At 47.2% G+C, this 20,546-nt stretch overlaps 1 long non-coding RNA gene across 1 annotated transcript in view; it reads left to right on the forward strand.

Moving 5' to 3' along the window:
* Window positions 1-20,403: 20,403 nt before the first annotated feature.
* Window positions 20,404-20,546, forward strand: part of LOC138153999 (uncharacterized) — a 293-nt gene continuing 150 nt past the window's right edge. Inside the window, exon 1 of the long non-coding RNA XR_011166526.1 lies at window positions 20,404-20,543. This is a non-coding gene — a long non-coding RNA (uncharacterized lncRNA). The remainder of the gene's footprint in view (window positions 20,544-20,546) is intronic.

A 20,546-nucleotide genomic window follows, 5' to 3' on the forward strand; every position in this document is an offset into this window, starting at 1 on the left:
CCTTTGAAATCCAGATGTTGTTTGTTATGGATGTAATGGTTGCACAGTTTGGAAAGCTGTGTACTTGATCTATTTCTGTCTTGATAATTCTGTCTGTATATTCTGAAGTTCGGGGTGCTGACCTTTTTCCCCTGAACGAGGTAAACGATACATATCTGACTGATTAAAGTAAGCTTGTTAACCCATTTTGAGTTGCATTCCTTTATCAAATCAGATCCAAGAACCTGTGTTGGCAGCAACCCTGAGGACGCTTGGGGTGCTTGCTGTTACATGGGGTAAAGGTCGAAGGTCTCAGCTTCTGAAAGTGCTTCCTGCTGGCAAGGGGTGCAGTGCTGCTTTACCTGCCTTGTGGGGTCTTATTCAAGGGGTCCAATTTCACACTCAAGGGCGCAGACTCCAGAACATGCCTGGTGCCAGGTCCAGTGGGCTGGAGAACTTGGATTCAGTCAGAGGTTGGTATAGCCTAAGTGGTCATCTGGAGGTTGATGACTTTAACCCTAGAGGAGTCGAACCTGGCAAGGAGGTTAAACAAACGAAGACCAAACAGGCACAAAAAACTATAGAGAAAGGACAATTTCCCTGACATAAAAGACAATTTTCTTGGTTGGAATTAAAGATGACTGGCAAGGCCAAAACATAAAAGGGCATGTTTTTGTCAGATATCCCCTTCCTTCCCTAATTGCTCCACAGACATGTAGTGCATGGAAAGCAATAGCAGCCACGGAGTCTAATTATTTTCAAAAACAGGTAACTGGCCTGGGGTCAGCTCCTAAGGAGTGTATTAGGACTCCCAAAGCCTGTCCTCTCCTTTCACCGACATAGAGAGTGAAAGGTTTTTCTAGATTGGGTAAAGCTGGAGTCCAGGTCAATTTCATTTTCAAAGTCTCAAAAGCTTTAGCCTGGTCAGGGTCCCCCTCTAGAGGGAGTGAGTCCAGGCTTGGAGTAGCAATTAATGGTTGCATTCCTCCCAGGCTTTGGGCTTAATTGGATATGGATGGCTCTGGGGCCACATCTAGGAGTATGAACAATGGCTGTGGTGGCCCAAATAGCTCACCCAGGAATTCTCAGATCCCAAACAATTGACTCAACCATCTCCCACACTTCGGGGGAACATGGGAACATCTGGGAGGCTTAATTAGAGAAACTTGGCTTCCCAATTTCACCATCAGGTCCCTTCCCAACAAGGGGACAGGATAAGAAGAGAGCATAAGGAAGGAGTGTTCAAACAACAGATCCTTAAGTAAGCAGGGGACTGGGCATGTCTGGAGACATCCTCTTTGATGCCCCTGAGGTTGAGGGGTGAGTAGGGCCAGAGTAACAGATTAAAACAGAGAAGGTAGATTAGAAATAGATTAAGAATTGGGTAACCTTACCTTTGACCTTGATGCTTGCCCAGGGCTCAGCAAGGGAGCTGGAGAAAGTGGGAGCTCTGCCAAGCCTCATGCTTCCCTGTCATTCCGAGTCTTGAGAAGACTGGAGGACAGGGTACTGGGAGGTGGCTCTGCCACTTTTCCAACTTCGGGGACAATCCTTCCTCCATGTCCCTCCTGGTCAGATGGATACAGTTCTAGAGGCATTGGTTCCTGGGGCTCACTCTGGGGGGGGTGCCTTGGAGGGGCACTCCTTGGGCCAGTGACTCTCCTTGTGGTATCTAAAGCAGGCTTCCCCACTGCCCAAGTGACTGGGCTTCCTCCAAGGAGGTCCCCTGGAGGGGATTTTCTTGGCTATGGCAGCAGCCAAGAATTGAGCATGTTTTCTGTCTCTGGTTCATTCCCTTGGTTCTTTCTCCTCTAATGCAACCAGGTCTCTGTTGTTAAAGACTCCAAAGGCTGTCTCCAGTAATTGGGCCTGAGGTGTTTGGGGTCCCATTGCCAATTTCTGTAGTTTCCTCCTAATATCTGGGAAAGCCTGATTAATGAAATACATGTTAAGAATTGCTGCCCCTCTACAGAGTCAGGATCTAAATTTGTATACCTTTTAATAGCCTCTACAAGTCTATCTAGGAAAAGGGCAGGGTTTTCTTTTTCTGTCTGAGTAAATTCCCTAATTTTCTGATAATTTACTTGCTTTTGAAATGCAGTTCTTAGGCCTTCTAACTGGCAAAGTACCATATGGTCTCTCTTCTTCCTATCATCCCAGATCTGATAATCCCATCCTGGGTCACTAGTGGGAACAGCAGCTGTTCTTGGGGAGTATTTTCTGGGGTCATTGCTAGCCAAATGATCCCCAAATTTTTGAGCTTGTTCCTAGATTCTCCTCAGTGGAGTAACAGGTAAAGGATATGCAAATCACGCCAAGAAAGCTCGATTGTAGGGATATGCCCCAAAAGCCCTCTGTAAACTTTATTGAGGCTTCAGAGAATCTCCCCCGTTTCTCCTTAACTTGAATGAGATCCAAATGGAGAATGGGACATGCACTCTAATTGTCCCACTGGGTGAGACAGGTACTTCCCTTAGGGGAAAAAGCCCTGAAGGTGCTGTGGGGAAGGGGGCTTGGCAAGGGAGGTAGAAAGTCCCACTTCCTGTGAGGGAGGGTTTGGGAGGTGGTGGCTGAACTGGATCAGCCTGGGAGATCTGACTGGCAAGGGGAAGGTCAGCGGCACATGAGGAGTGGAAGGGGTCAGGAGATACCCCAAAGACTGTTGGGGGGGTAGGGCCTGAGGCCTGAGTGGGTGTGGCCTCAGGGGGACGGGCCACAGAGGGAGGCTCCACAGCAAGACCAGTGGCTGGGACCAGAGCAGGGGTCCCTGAGGGGGGAGGGGCCATGGTGGGAGATGCAGGGTAGGAGATATGGATGGTGTAGGAGGCAGGAAACAAGGGCTGTTGGGCTAGAAGAAAAGGGAAGAGAAACCAAGGGGAAGAGGGTTAGGGTGCAGCAGGAGGGTTTGGGGGAGCTGCCTCGGGGAGACCCGTGACTGGGACCTGAGCAGAGGGGCTGGGGCCGAAGCCCTGGGGGCCAAAAGATAGGGGTTGTCTAATTGGACCCCATTGCCCCTTTGGGGAGGGGCACTAGCTGCAAACATCTCACAATCTTTCCTGAGAGCTGTGTTGCAAGAGAGACAAAGGCCATGATGAAGGCAACTTCTATCCATCTTCCTTCTAGGCCACAGTATGATTCTGACTGCAAGAGAGTATTATCTTTTAAAGTCCCCAAACAAGCCATGCTTCATGGTCCTCTAGGTGATACTGAGGCCAAACAGTGCTGCAAAAGAACACCAGTTTTTTCTTTTAAGTTCTTTAGAGAAACTAAATTTTTCCCAGTGTTGTAAAAGACAACTCAAAGGCAAACTTTTGGGAATTAAGAAGGATGGACCCATTATAGACCTAGGGGCTGGAAGTCCCTTTCTCTATAAAGGAAGAGCTGGGAGTAAGCCTTGAAAAACAAACAAAAACAAAACAAGACAAAAAAAAAAACACGAAAAAGTACCTAGGGGCAGCTATGTGGTGCAGTGAATAGAGCACCAGCCCTGGAGTCAGGAAGACCTGAGTTCAAATACGGCCTCAGATACTTAACACTTACTAGCCCTGTGACCTTGGGCAAGACACTTAACCCCTATTGCCCTTCCAAAAAAAAAAAAGTACCTGAAGTTTTCCCAATTTCCTAGTGCCGAGAGAAGTGAAAGAATCGGGCTTACACTTCCTGATGGGGCATCTGTGCTTGTCCTCCATGCTTCAGAAACTGTGCCCAGGTCCATGACCTCCAAAATAACCAAACTGGACCAAGAACCTGAGAGTGTCAGGCTGAGTACAAGGCAGCCTTCTAAGCTGTCTGACCCAATGGGACCTGAGAGGTCAGACCCGAAAAGCAGCAAAGGTACTTGGAGAGCAAAAAGGGAATAGGGAGAGTGGGAGGCTTACATACCTTCCAGTCCTGGGTGGAGAAGAACTTCAGATTAGAAGTGTTTGGTGGGATCAGGGAACCATAAAATGTTAAGGTTGAGGGTCTATCAACACGGCGGGTCCTGCCAAGTGAATTTGGGTCCTGCTGAATGAATTCAACTTAAGTCTTCTTTCAGCCAAAGAAAAGCAAAGTTTTTTTGCCTTAATGGGTAGACTCCTAAGGAGCCTAAGTATATGTGAAGCTTGTATTGACAAGGTGGCCAGAATAATCTGACACAGACTGAGTCTGAGCTAGATTGAATTCCCGGCTGTCACAGAGGCAAGATGAATCTTATAAACAGAAAGAGTGTGGGAGAATTTAGGGGTGGTCTAGAAGAGGGATCTGGGGAGGGTCTTCAGGAGGGTCCTAAGGAGGATCTTGACTACTGAGGTCAGACTCCAGGAATGGGATTAAGGGTGAGAGAAAGCTGAAGGCTCCCTGCAGATGACAGACAATGGAGGGCCAGACTAGTTTAAGGGTAACAGGTTTGGATGTAGATACCGTGTTTCCCCGATAATAAGACACTGTCTTATTAAAATTTTTGGACAGAAAAACACCAGAGGGCTTATTTTCAGGGGAGGGCTTATTTTAATGAACATTGACAGCAATTTTAATAAACAGGTAAATGTGAACAAAAAAATGTACCTTTATTCAATAAGCAAATCACTGGGGAAGAACAGGATGACGCGCACGGTGCTCAATAGGGCTTATTTTTGGGGGAGGGCTTATTTTCGGGATAGGTCTTATTATCGGGGAAACACGGTATTTTGATCGGATCAAGGGTAGGAAGTAGCTGGACTAGGTAGTAGAGGGCTAGACTAGGTTGAGAGTAACAGATTTGGGCCTAGCAATAATGAAAGGCTTATGACCTCAGGCAAATGTACCATCAAGTGGAAAGATTCAATCAGAGTTCAAGGAGTTTCCCAGAACCTATACCCCATCAATGACATGGTCAAGCTAGGAAAATCACTTTGGTGAGACCCACTTAAGGCAGGCAGACCCCCCACTCCAACAGCTACTGCAATAGTCCAGGCCTGAGGTGATGACGGTCTGCATCAGGGTGGGGGAGATGTCAGAGGAGAGAAAGGGGCATATTGGGGAGATGCTGCATAGACAGGCCTTGGCTCCAGATTAGATTTGGGGGGGTGAGAGATGGTGAGGACCTTTGGTTGTGAGTCTGAGGGACTGGGAAGATGGTGTTGCCCCCTACAGTAATAAGGAATTAAGAAAGGGGAGCATTTGTTGAGAAAGACAACGAGTTCCATTTTTGACATGCTGAGTTAGAAATATGTCTAATAGGCAGATGGAGAGGGGAGTTTGAAAGTTAGAGAGACGTAAGGGCTGGACAAATAGATCTGAGGCTCCTTGGAATAGGGATGATCATTGACTCCAGGGAAGCCCCCGAGATCCCCAAGTGAAGTAGCATAGTAGAAGAGGAGAGGGCCCAGGAAAGCCCTGAGGGCACCCTTCATCACAGGATATACAAAGGAGCCAGAGCAGGAGTGGCCAAACATGGACAAGGAGAGCCAGTGGAAAGCCCAGAGAGGACGAGGGTGTCAGGACCTTCCACTCTGTCCTCTCCAGCCCTTCATGGGCTCTCTCAGGGAAGTGGTTCTGTGAGTGAAGGAGAGAACAGGCCAGCCTCTGCCTGGACAGTGGTGTCCTCCAGTGCAGGAAAATGTTAGGCATGTAGTAAAGGGCAAGGCCCCTCCAGGGTGCAATGTATGGGGCCACCAGGCCTGGAGGCAGGAAGACCAGAGTTCACATCCTGCCTGTGTGACCCTGGGCAAGTCACTTAACTTATATCTGCTTCAGTTTCCTCAACTGAAAAACAGGATTAATAATAGCCCCTAGATCCTTTGTTGTTAAGAGGATCAAATGAGATCGTGTTTATAAAGCACTTTGCGAACTTGAAAGGGCTATATAAATGCTGGGTCGGATTCTGATCAGGTCCTCTGAGTTCTGTATTCCAGGAATGGGGCAGTTACCACCCCTTCCTCTGAAGAATAGCGCTAATAGCTGTCCTGATTTTCAAACCCTTCAGTGGATCTCCATTGATTTGGGAAGTTCCGCCAATAATGCAGACCACAGCCCTAGTATACCTACCCAGCCCACCAGACTCCAGCATCTCCTCATCTCCCAACATCCCAGGATACCCACCGTGGGACCAGCTTATCTGCTCTTATATTTAATATAATATAATATCATATTAATATAACAATATAACATATAATATATAAATATGTAATAATTTAATATAATATTTATATTATCTGCTCATATGTTTCTTGAATTAATAAATGAATTAAACAACTTAAAAAAAACATTTATTAAGCACCTACTTTGTGCTAAGCTGTGGAGATACACAAAGAAAATTCTTGTCTTCCAGAAGCTTAGGTGGAAAAGCTTTTATAAAGGGCTAGACTTGCGATCAGAAAGCCCAGAGTTCAAATCTGGCCTGGATGTGTGACCCTGGACAAGTCACTTAACCTCCGTCTTCCTTAGTCTCCTTATCTGTAAAACGGGGGCAGTAGGAGCCCTCGGCTCTCGTGGGTGTCATGAGGGTTAGAAGAAATGACATTTGTAAAGCACATTTTGAAGCTTGAATGCTATGTAATTGCTAGCTGTGATCATTATTATTATTGTAGAAACAGCGGGAGACCACGCACATTGGGAGATGGTGGCAAGGGAGGGGAATTTAGATTGGGTAAGTTACAGTGAGTGGAGCCATGGGAGAGTGGAATTGACAGCCCCTTTCCAGGGGCAGCTGGGAGAGTTGATCAAATATGGTTCCAGGACTGGAGAGTAGAGGGAGGAAGAGTCTGGGGTCAGTGTGGGAAGGAGGCTAGTGAGAAGATGGCAGATGGTACCGTAAAGCATGGCAGGAGAAAGGGCCCTGGGGCACCAGGAGATGGGGGATGTACAAGTGAAAGAGCTGATTCCCAGGGATCAGTCAACAAGACCATCAGCCCAGATGTGGTGGCGGTGGCGTTCTGTTGTTTCACTCATGTCTGAGTCTTTACAACCCCACTGAGGTTTTCTTGGCAAAGATACTGGAAGGGTTTGCCATTTCCTTCTCCAGGTTGTTTTACGGGTGAGGAAACTGAGGCAAATAGGGTTAAGGGACTTGCCCAGGGTCACACAGCTAGGAAGTGTCTGAGGCCAGACTTGAACTCATGAAGAATAGTCTTGTCGATTCCAAGTCAGTTCTATGCACTGTGGCGCCACCTACCCGCCTTAGATGTGGTAGGTGAAATCTTTTAGTCCTGTGCTCAGGCTGCTATTGTGGGGTGGGTAAAGCAGTGGGGCTCGGGTTCAGGAAGACCCTAGTTAAATTCCTACCTCAGATGCTCACTAGCTGTGTGACCCTGGGCAAGTCACTTTCTTTATTTTGTGTTTCAATTTCCTGCTCTGTAAAATAGGGGATAATTAGAGCATTTCCTACCAAGGCTGTGTTTTATATCCAATTGTTCCCATAGGCAAAGAGCTTTGCAAACCTGAAAGTGCTGCAAAAGTGGCAGTGCTCATTATTATCCCCTGGCAGTATGTTACAGCTTGTTCCCACCCACCCACCAGGGTCCTCTCTTTTGTCCCTCCCCCCATGTGATATTTATATTTAGTTCCTTCTTATGTTTCCTGTCTCCTTGCCAAATAGTAACACCAGCAGAATTTAGGCACTAAACAATGGGCCTTTGTTTGTGTGGAAAGTGTGGGATCATTACTGGAGGGGTGCAGTTCTCAAAAGTAATTCAGCCCAGTGCCCTCATGGTCAGCTCTTGGCCCAGCTGATTATGTGTGGGCTCTTTGTATCAGCTAGACATACTGATGATGGACAAACCCTGGAGTTTTTTATCCAAACGCATGTTGTAATCTAGGCAACAGACACTTTTCATCCACTTGGTCTTTCCTGTATGGATGGTCAGGTCAGAGTCTTTTAAAAGTTCTGTTCTCTTCCAAGTGACTGTGCTGTGTACCAGGGCTTGTAGCTAGCCCATTGGCATCCACAAGCAGGAGAATCTAGAGAACGTCACTATTCCCAGAGAATCTCTTCAACTTGGGGCTCTTTCACCACCATGGTGAACACCTTTGGTGAGTTTTAGGCCTCTCCTGATATTTATAGTCAGACAGCATTGATTAGGGTTATTTCTCTTGTTAAGGCTTTCAAGGAAATTCAGTGATTTTGATGATTGGATGACATCGTTCAAGAGCCTTCATATTGGTGTTTTGCTTTCCTAAATGGAACACTTTTTCATAATCAATAAACAACCTAAGCCCAGTGAGATTTTAGTCTCTACCTCCTTCAGCCAGTTGTAAAAGGGGAGAGCTGTGGTCCATGGTGGATTTACTTGGAAAAGCCTCCTCTTTGAGACCCTGTCAGTTCCCATCTATGACTTGTAGAAAGCTTGTGTATGGATGAGAGAGGAGGCATTTAGAGCAGTAGTTGGTGAAGACTTTTCTTTCTATTAGTGCTGAGGGACCCCTCAAATCCAGCTTGTCCACCCAGCTCTGCCCCTTTGCAGATGAGGAAAGAGAGATTAAGTGAATCTCCTTGAAGCCAACAGTACCTCCCAGGATTTCCCACCAGATACTGATTACACAAAAGATCCTCACAGGAAGGAAATCAGTTTATCCTAGAGAATTAGTCAAGTTCCATGGATTAGCATATACCAGAAAAGACACAAGTGAATGAGCTCTTCGGCTGGGAATGAGATAATCAGTCAACATTTATTGTCTGCTGTGTGCTACGCACTAATCAGCTCCAACTAGGAGACAGAGACTGACTTCCTCAAAGGGGAGTCCCAGCCCTGGAGTCAGGAGGACCTGAGTTCAGATCTGGCCTCAGAGCTGGGTGACCCAGACAGAAGGCCAGGAGTCCTTCCCACCAGCCTGAGTTTGAGGAACTCTTCCGGCTTCTTCCCTGTTTCAGACTCAGCTGCCTTGAGCTGTTCTGCATCCTGGCTCCTTCTGGGGGGCCATTGCTCCTGGTCCCTGCGGAGAGAACACAGGTCCATCCCAGCAGCTGCTCAGTCAGCTGGGAGTTCCTGGCCAACCCACAGAGTCTTCCTCTTCCCCCACCTGAACAACAGTGAGAAAGCCTTTCTTGGATTTCGAGGCATAGCCCCAGCTCCCTAAGTCAGCAGCCTCTGAGAAGCAGCTGCCAGACTTTTGTCAGCAGAAGCAAAAGCAAGGCCTTATCCCTAGCTGGCTAAGAAAAGGAGGGCTTGCCATCCAATGAGCTCCTTCATCCCTCCTCTGTGAGGGACCCCCAGCCAGTTGAAGACTCAGTATCCCATCTCTCCTGTCTTCATCTCTGTGGCAAACAAGAACAGCCCCGGACAATCCTGCTTTCCAGCATCTTCTTTATGACAGATGACACAGTAGGGAACTTTGTAAGGGAAGGCAGTAGAAGCAGGTGAGTGTTTGGGATGGGGCATGAGGTGGAGAGAGAATCAGGAAAAGTCTCCTGCTGAAGCTGACATTCGAGAGGAGGCTTGTAGAAAAGCAGGGATGCTGAGAGGCAGAGGTGGGGGAACATGGGTCCCTAGCACGGGGAGCAGCCAGTGCAGTATCCGGGAGATAATCAGCAGGGGGGAAGGCCTACTGAAACATCAAGAAAAATGAAGCTTGAGAAAAGGCCATTGGATTTGGAGATTGAGGCCCCTGATAACTTAGCAGAGGGCAGCTTCAGCTGAACGATGAGGTCAGAAGCCAGGCTGAAGAGGGCTAGGAAAGAGCAGAGGCAACGAGAATAGAGGGCTTTTTGCAAGGAGTGTGGTTGTGATGGGGAGGGGAAATGCAGGATAGTAACTAGTGGGGATGGTAGAAGAGACAGCTGGGTCATGCAGCAGATAGCGCTCTGGACCTGGAAACAGGAAGCTCTAAGTTGAAATCCAACCTTGGACACAATAACTGCATGACCCTGTGCTAGCCACTTAACCTCTCCCTGCCTCACTTTCCCCAGCTGTAAAATGAGGAGAATAATCGTGCCTGCCCTCCAGGACTGTCATGAAAATAAAATGAGGCAATATTTGTAAAGCGCTTTGCCTACCTCAGAGAGCTATGTAAATACTGGTTCTTGTTGTTTAGTAGGCCTGGAGTTTTTAAAGAATAGTAGACACTTGGCTTGGTTCTAGGCAGCAGGGAATAAATCGATCAGCAGGGAGAGACAGAAGTCTAGAGAATGTGATGATTATGGGGGCAGTTCTCTAGGGAGGATGGGCGGGAAAGGGAGCAAGGATTCATCTAGAGGGGATGATGGTGAGAAGACAGGTCATCTCTTCATCAAAGAGTAAAGGAGGAGAGAGTGGTGGGTGATGGAGGGGAGAGGAAAGCATGGGGTGAGGTCCTCAGCTGGAGTGAGGAAAGGGGTGCTGAGAAAGGCTTAAGGAGAGGAAAGTTTGGAACAACTGTTGGGGCAAGTGGGATAATCAATTAGGGAGGAGTAAAATTAGAGTCTGAGGCACTAGATGGCTCAGTGGATAGAACCAGGCCAGAGTCAGGAAGACCTGAGTTCAAACCTGGCTTCAGACACTTAGACCCTCTGTTAGCCTCAAATTTCCTTGTCTGTAAAATGGGTATAATAACAGCACCTACCTTGTAGGGTTGTTGTGAAGATCAAATGAGATGATATTTGTAAAACACTTGACACGTAGTGGTATTTTTTTGACATCAAGCTTTAATCAACATCTCTGCAACTTCCACCCATGGTTTTCAGTTCTGTCTCATGGAGCCCAACAGAACAAGGGATCCCTCTTCCAAAGGACAGCCCTTCAGATACTTGAAGACAGCCATCAAATCAAGTCAAGAAGCATTTAATAAATGCCTCCTGTGTGCTAGGCACTGTGGTAAGTGTTGGGGATACAGAGAAAGAAAAAAGACAATCCCTAGCCCTGCCCTCAAGGAGCTCACAGCCTAATGGGGGAGAACATGCAAATAACTGTTTTGTACCAACAACGTATAGACAGAATAAATGGGAGACATCAACAGAGGGAGGGCACTAACACTAACTTCCTGCTGCCTCTGAATCAGTCAATCAATAAACATTTACCAAGTGCCTACTAGGAAAAAACTAAAATTTTAAAATGTGAGAATGCAAAAAATATATAGAACGATTCCTGAATTTGCCTGTCATTCTAGTGTGGGGAAGAAAAACTACATTAAGGATAAAAATCCAGAATGATAACTAGCTTTAAACTACCCTGGTCATAACTTTCCACCCAAGCCCATCATTTAAAAGACATAAATCCATCCAACCACATTGGCACTCTCGATGCCCATTGATATTGGGTTCCATCTAGTCATTTATATCAGGATTCTGAAGCTCATATACATTCGAAACAGTCCAAGAGTGCCTAGACTTGGAGTCAACCAGCAAAATCTGGAAAGGATTGGGATAACCCTCTCCTGTGGGATAGTCCATTTACTCATACAAGCCAGCCTGTCAAATGTCTCCCTCCAGTCTTCTCCCCCGCAGACTGACATCCCCAGTTCTTTCAGTTTCATGGTTCTTCTCCATATGCTCCCAGAACACTGTGGAGCCTCCTAAATGTGATTCAAAATCACTCAGAAGAGTTTGACCCGACAATCCACACAAGAAATCTAAGTGGATGAAGAATGCCTATCATATCTGAAACCCAATAGTCTGTCTTGACCCTGCATGGATTCTCCCTTCAACCAGCTGCAATATCCACCTTGGCCACAAGAGGGTGCTCAAATCCTGCAAACTGTGCTTTGGCCCATTAACAACTCAAAAAAAAACAACCCCCTGGTTTTCAAGGTCCTAGTCTAGGGATGAAATATTAAAATATAAATTATAATTCCATTTTGCCTTGAAATGTATGCCTCTATCAGCATCTCCCTCAACTACCCAGGGAGTCACTCACTCAGCATGTTATTTACAGGGTCCTCCCCGCCTGGCCAGAGATGCTTTTCTAACATGGCTTGGTTGTGTGGGTTCAGCTCTGGGGCTGTGACTTTACTACCTTTGCAACCTTAAGCAAGTCACTTAACACCTCTGGGTGTCAGTTTCCTCATTTGTAAAGTGGGAAGGGGGGTGTATGGACTAGAAAAACCTATAAGGTCCCTCCCAGCTTTAAATCTGTACTACTGGGATCCTATCAGCTGCTTCCCTCCCATCATGCCTGCTTCCCTCCCTCTTCTTAGTGGATGGGAGAAGGTCCCAAGCACATCTGCCCTGTGGCCCATCAAGGAATGAGTGAAGGATCTGTCTCTCAAGAACAGCAAAATTCAGGAAGCAGCCGGTTCTGGATCACCAGTCCAGTGGCAAATGGGCTCCAGAGTCCTGTTGGACTCTGGGTGGAGACAGATTGGCCCCTTGGCTGCTCCAGCCTCTCCAGGCTGGGATGACCACTCCTCCAGCCAGCTGCCTGTGTCTTTGGGCCCACCCCCTGCCTGCTCAACCCTGACTCCGGAAGGGAGATCATAAACATAGCCAGTGTCCCTGTCTTCCTCCTCTCTGTTTAAGAAAGATTAATAAAACCCCAGGAACTATCTCATTAGCAGTAGAGGGTTCCCGAATCGGCTCCATTTAGCTTCCTCTGAACCATTCTGGGCCCACAGAAAGATTCAAAGAGGTTTGAAAACAAAGTGAGGACGTGGGAGAATGGTCTCTGTTAGAAGCCACCCCTTTTTCCCCTCCTCTCTTTGGAGAGATGCAGAAAGGGAGCAGAGCTGGTCCCCTGGGGGTACTGGGATGCATTCATATGTGCCTTGGGCCACAAGCACGTGGTATCTGCATTTGCTCACCTGAGGCCCAGGACCAGAGCTCCTGGATGCCTTTTCCATTTGCCCCCTTTCTGAGCACGGATGTTCCCAGTCCAAGAGATAACAACAATAGCAAAGTCAGTGGGGGAATAGAAAAAACAGATGATGTGTGCTTCCTTGGCAGGAGCAGGGAATTGACTTCTTTCGCTGCACAGGGACAGTGCGGTTCCTAATCCCCTGCCTCCTAGAGGAGGAAATCTATCCAAAGCAGTCTGCTTCCTAGGCAGAAAAGGGAGCTTTCTTGGGGGTGTTAGCTCTGGGGTGGTTACTTTAAGTTTGAGTGTTTAGAAATCTGGCCTTTTATAGATCTGCTAGAGAAAGAAGGGGTGTTCCCGAGTAGCCCTCTCCTGCAGAAAGAAGAGGGGCACCCAGGAGGTACCTGCAGCTAGGGCATTGTTGAGGGAGGAAAGCCAGGACATGGGGAGCTGGAGAATTGCTAAAGGATTGACGCCATGACATGGGGGAGCAGAAGACCTGTACTTTGCTCCCTGCTATTACAATGAGGCTCAGGTCTGACGGGAAAGGGTTACCTGTGAAGCGGCCGGAGTACGTTTCCCATGTGGGGAGGTCCAAACCACAGGGTAACTCAGTGGATCTGGAGGACACAGTGTAGGGCACTATGGGAGAGAATTTCTCCTGGAATATGAGGGTCTGCTGATAACTGCAGGGTTGGGTTATTTTTTTTTTATTAGATTCCAAACCTCAGAGAGTTAGGCAGAAAGATTTTGGGGCCCAGGTGGAGGAGCAGGACCCAGAGGGTAGAGAATTATGCCTCCCACCACCAACTTCTCTTTTTCAGCTACTTTATGTGTTGTCTTCCCCCACTAGAGTCGAAGGTCCTTGGGGGCTGGGACCCTTTTTCATTTGCTTGAATCTGTATTCCCAAGCACTACTGTAAGCGCGTAAAAAACACTTGTTACCTTGCTTTGCCTGGTAGAAGCCACTTTACCTTTGCACCCATTCTCCCCACATACCAAGGCATTAAGTATCCTGAAGGAAGAGTGTGTCCCAATTCAGGGGGGATGTTTTTACTTCTCTTCTTGCTATGTCTTCTCAATAATTTCTCTTCGAAAAAGCTACTTGCTATCCCAAAGAGATGATAAAAACGGGAAAAGGACCCATCTGTACAAAAATGTTTCTAGCAGCTCTTTTTGTGGTGGTCAAGAGTTGGAAGTTGAAGGGATGCCCGTCAGTTGGGGAATGGTTGAACAAGTTGTGGTTTATGAATGTGATAGAATACTACTGTTCCATAAGAAATGATGAACAGGCGGACTTCAGAAAAACCTGGAAAGACTTACATGAACTGACACTGAGTGAAGTGGGCAGAACCAGGAGAACCTTGTACACAGTAACAATAACATTGTGTGATGACTAACCTTGATAGACGTAGTTCTTGGCAATGCAAGGATTAAGACAATTTCAAAAGACTCATGATGGAAAATGCCATCTACATCCAGAGAAAGAACTTTGGAGTCCAAATGCTGATCTATTTTGCTGTTTCTCTCTCTCTTTTGTTTCTTTTTTCTTGTGGTTTTTCCCACTGGTTCTAATTCTTCTATACAACATGACTAATGTGAAAATATGTTTCACATGAATGTATATGTAGAGTCTATATGAGATTGCATGCTGTCTTGGGGAGGGGGAGAAAATTTAGAATCCAAAATCTTATGGAAGTGGATGTTGAAAACGAAAAATAAATAAAAAGAAAAAGCTAATTACTGTTAGTCAAAATGATATTGAGTTTCTAATCACTGAGAAAATGAATGATACTGAAGAGATAACTGGAGAGTGATACTGGGGAGAACACATTGGAATGGGGGTTTGAGCCAGCAGCACTAGAGGAAACCCCACTGCCCTTCAGGGGTACCCCTAGAATCTCATGGGGGTAAAGGTGTCTAGTTGCCCTCCTGGGGACTGACTTGTCAGATGAATGGGAGTGGGGATAAAGATCCCAGCTGGGATCAGCCCACAGGCCTCTGGACAGGAATGGAAAGCGAATTGGGAAGGACTAAATACCAGGCTTTGGATTTTAGCTTCAAGGCAACAGAGAGCCATCAAAGGACTTTTCAGTCATCTTCTCACATTTGTTGCTCCAAATTGCACTTAAGGGTCCCACAGAGGGGTTAGTACCCTGCCCAGGATCACATAGCTAGTGTTTGAGGCAGGATTTGAACCTAGTGCCCATGCCATCCTTGTTCGTTCATCCTGTGCCACCCAAAACAAAAAACGGAGACTTACCAGTCACTACCCCAGAGCACCGAAGCAACCCTCCAATAGGCTCCTGCCACAGTCACAAGGTGATGAGTGACGGGTGGGGAGACAGTGGGTGGGTATTCTGAGGCAGGTCAGTGGGGCGGGTGGAATTCCCCAATGCTGTCTTCACAGCCCCTGCTGTAGGTGCTGTGCCCAGAAGCGGTCAGGTTGGAACCGCTCTGAGGGCCAGGCTCACCCCAGGAGGGGGAGAATTGAGGGGAGGGGGATAAAGGCATGTGTGGCTGCAGTAGAAACGAACTCTGTGGCAATCAGAAGGGAGAGTGGGATGCGTCCCATCTTCTTAGCCTCTGATCAGTTGACCACTCCCTCCTTGGGGTCATGGCCCTCCCACTGGCCCTGGCCCCACATTGAAAACCATCGTCTTAAGAGTCTACAGCTCTCTTAGGTTCAACTCACCAGGCCTTTATTCAGGGCAGCTGCCCAGGAGAATGTCTCCACTAGGCAGTGCCTCGAGTAGTCTGGGGAGAACAGTGCCAGAAGGTCCCTGGCACCAAAGCTTGAACACCAGAGAAATGGGCACTTGGCCTCTTCTGACCTTGACCTTCCAAGCCAAAGTGACATTTTCATTCTACATGATGCTGAGACCCCAGAACCACTTTCTGTGATGGACCATGGGCACCTCTCATGGAGAGGAAGACCTCCTCCCCAGCACCGGCCTGGACCTCTACCAATGATCAGAGACACTCTAGAGGAGAAATACAGGGTGAAGGTCACTTGAAGAAGCTGGAAAGCACCACCCACCACTTACTTGACTCAAGGAGGGGAGAAGCACAGCTTGAGCCAGGATTTTGTGAAAAATCCAGCAGAGCCTGGAGACACTGGTCTCTCTTTGCCAAGGAAGGCCAGAACTTGGCGGCAGGAGGTACCATTGCCCCACTGCTAGTGGGCGTCTCCCAGGTGGGGTCTGCCACTAGAGATTAACAAATATTCTGCAACTTGTCATCAGGAGAGCTGTCTGGGATGCTGAGAGGTTAAGGAATTTGTGCAGAATTACACAGCCAGGATGTGTAAGGAGGGAGGATTTGAACGCTTGTCTTTCTGGCTAGGCCAGCATTCTATCTACTATATTTACTGCTAACAACCTCAAAGACATTATGGCCAGGGAGTACAGCGGTTAGATCCTAGACTTGATTTCAAATTCAGTCTCAGAATCTGCAAATCACTTAACCTCAGTTTCCTCATCTGTAAAATGTTACAACATCAAGTGAGTTAATAGATGGAAAGTACTTTGCCAATCATAAGGAACTATATAAATATTCACTATGATTATTGTTTGTTATCATTATTACTTCAGAAGAAAGGAAATCACACTAACTTTAAGAGTTGGGAAGACCAAGATTCAAATCTCTAAACCAGGGGTGGGGAACCTACAGCCTCGAGGCCACATGTGGCCCTCTAGGTCCTCAAGTGTGGTCCTTTGACAGAATCCAAACTTCATAGAACAAATCCCCTTAAAAGAAAGATTTATTCTGTAAAACTTGGAGTCAAAGGGCTGCTGCACTTGAGGACCTAGAGGGCTGCATGTGGCCTCAAGGCTGCTAAACCTCTTGTATCCGTCTCCACCCCCCCAGACAGATCTCTAAAACTACAAGTTGCAGAGAACAGGGTTGGTCACCTGGATTGTGAGGGAGTTCTTCACCAGGAGTTTCCAAAAGGATGAAATCCTTTGTCCAATTTTTAAAAAAGCCATCATCATGTACACAGATATTTAAAGCAGCTCTTTCTGTGGTGGTCAAGAACCAGAAATTGAAGGAATACCCATCATTCAGGGAATGGCTGAACAAGTTGTGGTTTATGGTTGTGATAGAATACTATTGTGCTATGAGAAATGATGAGCAGGCAGATTTCAGAAAAATCTAGAAAGATTTATATGAACTGATGCTGAGTGAAGTGAGCAGAACCAGAAGACATTATACACAGTAACAGCAACGTTGTACAAAGATCAACTATGATAGACTTAGCTTTTCTCAGCTATACAATGATCTAAGACAATTCCAAAAGACTCTTGATGGAAAATTCTGTCCATCTCCAGAGAAAGAACCATGGAGTCTGAATGCAGATTGAAGCATAATATTTTCACTTTCTTTGTTTTTTTATAGTTTTTCCCTTTTGTTCCGTTTCTTCTTTTACAACATGACTAATGTGGAAATATGTTTAACATGATTGTGCAAGTACAACCTATATCAGACTGCTTGCCATCTTGGAGAGGAGGGAGGGAGAGAATTTAGAATTCAAAATCTTATTAAAAATGAATTTTAAAAATTGTCTTTACATGTAATTGGAAAAAATAAAATATTCTTTACATTTAAAAGAAAAAAGAACACTAGATTTGAAGTTAGAGAGCCTAGTTTAAAATCCCAGAATGGCTATTTACTACCTGTATGACCTTGGGACCTTGGGACTGTGTGACCTCAACAGGCTTAAGACTAATATCTTTAAAATGGCCAAACTGGCCTCTCAAGTCACTTACAGTTCCCACTTTATGATACTGTGACTTTCGATGCATTTGTATGTTTTCACTGACCTGGGAATTTTCCTGTTATGCTAGACAATTTTAATTTAATATCTCTGTCAAGTAAATTTGTATATATAGTGGGGGGAAAAGCCCATCATCATTATTCATTAAGGTCATCGCCATCTTGGTAGACAATTTAATACAGAATATAAAACCCAGAATTGTCCAAATAAATTCCTTTCTATATATTTCTTACTTATCTATCTATATATTGTTTTCTCCCACATAGAACGTAAGCTGCTCGAGGCAGGGACTTTTGGGGGTTTTTTCTTCTTTGTATGCCTAGAAAGTTGCACAGGAACTGGGGATAATACCGGTTTGATCAATTATTTTGAATGAGGAAATGAGTGAATGGATAAGTGAGTGAATGAAAAAAGAATGAATGAAGGTGCAATGGATGAATTAGTGAATGTATCAATAAATGAGTAAATGAATTATATACTTGATGATTTAACAAGTGATTAATGGATGAATGAACAAACAAATGGGAGGAATGTGAATGAATTATCCAGAAAATGAATGAATCAATCAGTGAAGAAACAAATGAATAGCCCAGGGAACAGAATGGGTCTTTGAGCCATTTCTGATGGTAGTCTGACTCTTTGTGACCCCATTTAGGGTTTTCTTGGCAGAGATACTGGAAGGGTTTGCCATTTCCTTCTCCAGCTGATTTTACAGGTGAGGAAACTGAGGCAAACAGGGTGAAGTGACTTGCCCAGGGTCACACAGCTAGCAAGTGTCTGCGGCCAGATTTGAACTCAGTAGCAGGAGTCTTCCTCATTTCAGGCCCCTCGCTCTATCCACTGTGCCACATAACCAGCCTTTGAGCCATAGGCTATAAGCATGAGCCCTAACTCTGAGTCCTTGCCCTAACACTTACCAGCTAGGTGACCTTAAGCCAGTCTCTTTATCACTCATCAAGGTGGCACAATGGATAGAACACTGGGCCTGAAGTCAAGAAGACCCGAGTTCAAATCCTTCATTTCTCACCAGGCTGCTCCATCATGCCTCCCACCCTCCTTTAGAGACATTGTCTTTCCCCTTTAATTGTGAGCTCTTTGAGAGTAGTGTCTGTCTTTTGCCCAGGGCTTAGCACAGTCCCTGGCACATAGTAGGCACTTAAATGTTTATTGACTGACTTTCCAAAATCCTGCCTCAAACACTTACCAGCTGTGTGACCCTGGGCAAGTCATTTAACCCCTGCTTAGTTTCCGTAACTATAAAATGGGGATAATCACAGCACCTCCCTTCCAGCGTTTTTTGTAAAGGGCTCAGCGCTTGGCACACAGTAGGTGTTGGTAACACATGTTCATTTCCTTCCTAACAGAAATATTTCCGTTTCTTATTTCCTCTACTTGGCTACTAAGCCAAGGTTTAGGGACCTTGGGACTGTGTGACCTCAATAGGCTTAAGACCAAGGCTTAAGGCTGTTGGGTAAACTTCCCTAGGCAGGTGCGGTAACAGTCATGTAAAGCGAAAGCAGTTGTGGGCTAAACCTTGGCCCACCCTGGGCCTCAGAGTAGAGCCCACTGGACTCTCCAAGGGTCTCAGGGATCCCCAGGGGGGCTGAGGGGCCTGCACTGGCACGTCTGAACGCCAGGGGGCTCCCGCCTCCAGGGAAGGATGGGGAGGGGATGCTGGGCTGGGCTGGGCGGGCAAGGGGGAGAGAAGGAGGGAGAGGGGGAGGGCAGAGCCCGGGACGAGCTGCCAGGGCCCTTGGAATTAGCACTTTCATGCCGGGCTCCCCTAAAGGCCCACCCTAAAGGCCCAGGGTCCCCGTTCTCCACGCCTTTCCTCCCAGCACACCCCCTATTTATCCTGCCACAGCCCTCCTTAGCCTGGGCTCCCTGGACCCCATCCCTAGCACTTAGCATGATGCTTGGTACACAGTAGGCACTCAACTGATGCTTGTCGACTTGACGTTGTGAGCCATGTCTGAGAGTGTCCTTGCTTTGGTTTCTGGGTTGTGCACTTTGTGCCCTAGTGGGGAGCACTGTGGGCCTTGGTCTGGGGGACAGCTCCCATGCTGGCCCCTTGCTCCCCTGAGCCTGGCTATGCAGTCTGGCCCTCTCTGGGGTGGCCGCCCCTGACTCATTCACCAGGGAGGCGGGCGCATCCTTGCTGTCTCCTGTAGCCCCCTCCTCCCAGTGAGCACCTGGATCTGCTCTCAGCACTCGGTGTCCATGTGAGGGGCGTGTGTGTGCGTGGACCCCAACTCAATTCACTACATATCACACACATGGGAGTTTTGTATGGAAAATCAAGTCCTGGCCAGGCTGGGACACACGTGCCCTTCCATACACATGTACATACCGTACATACACACATCAGCTTTGCCCACTCGCCCAAAGTTGGACTGGGGCCAGCTGGCCCACGACCCTACTCCCCACCAGGCTCTGTTCCCAGGCCCAGGGAGGGGAAAGGGGCTGGGCTGGGGTGGAGCCAGAGGGTCCCACAGGAGGGTGGAGGGCGGGAAGAGAATGTTAACTTTTCTTTGGAAAATATGTCCCAGCTGGCAGCACGCCCAGGCCTGAGTCATTAAGGCCAGGCGGCCCCTCTGAGTCACCAGAACCCCTGGCATCCCCTCCCCCCACACAGGGAGGACCAGGCCCGCCAAACTGTGAGAAGCATTTTTATTATTGAACATCACACTCTCCTATTACATGTCACAGAGGCTAGAGAACTCCCCAGGAGGTCTCATGGCCAGAGGGGTAGGCCAGGAAACCATCCTCTTCCCTAGGCTGAGCTCAGGGCCATGGCTATAGAACTACCCCTCTCTCCCTTGCTGGTCTGTGGGCCTGGGGACTATGTCTTTTCTCCTAAATGTTTAGAGGCCCAGTGAAGATGCCAAGCAGCTGCCCTTCCCTTACCAGAGTAGCCTTGGGCCAGAAACATGGGAGTATACCCCATGGGGGGGTATACAAACTCCCTACCCCTCATCCACCCAACCCCCCTGAGGAGTTAGGCTTCACTTCAGGGGTCAGCCTTGCCACACCTACCCCAGCAGCCTAGATAAGGAAGAGAATGTCTGCTGGGGGTCTCTAAGCGTGTGTGTGTGTGTGTGTGTGTGTGTGTGTGTGTGTGTGTGTGTGTG

This window comes from Petaurus breviceps, unplaced genomic scaffold (genome assembly GCF_028583685.1).
Source record: "Petaurus breviceps papuanus isolate PSGF00001 unplaced genomic scaffold, PetGlider_PUasm1.0 91041, whole genome shotgun sequence".
Taxonomy (NCBI): Eukaryota; Metazoa; Chordata; class Mammalia; order Diprotodontia; family Petauridae; genus Petaurus; species Petaurus breviceps.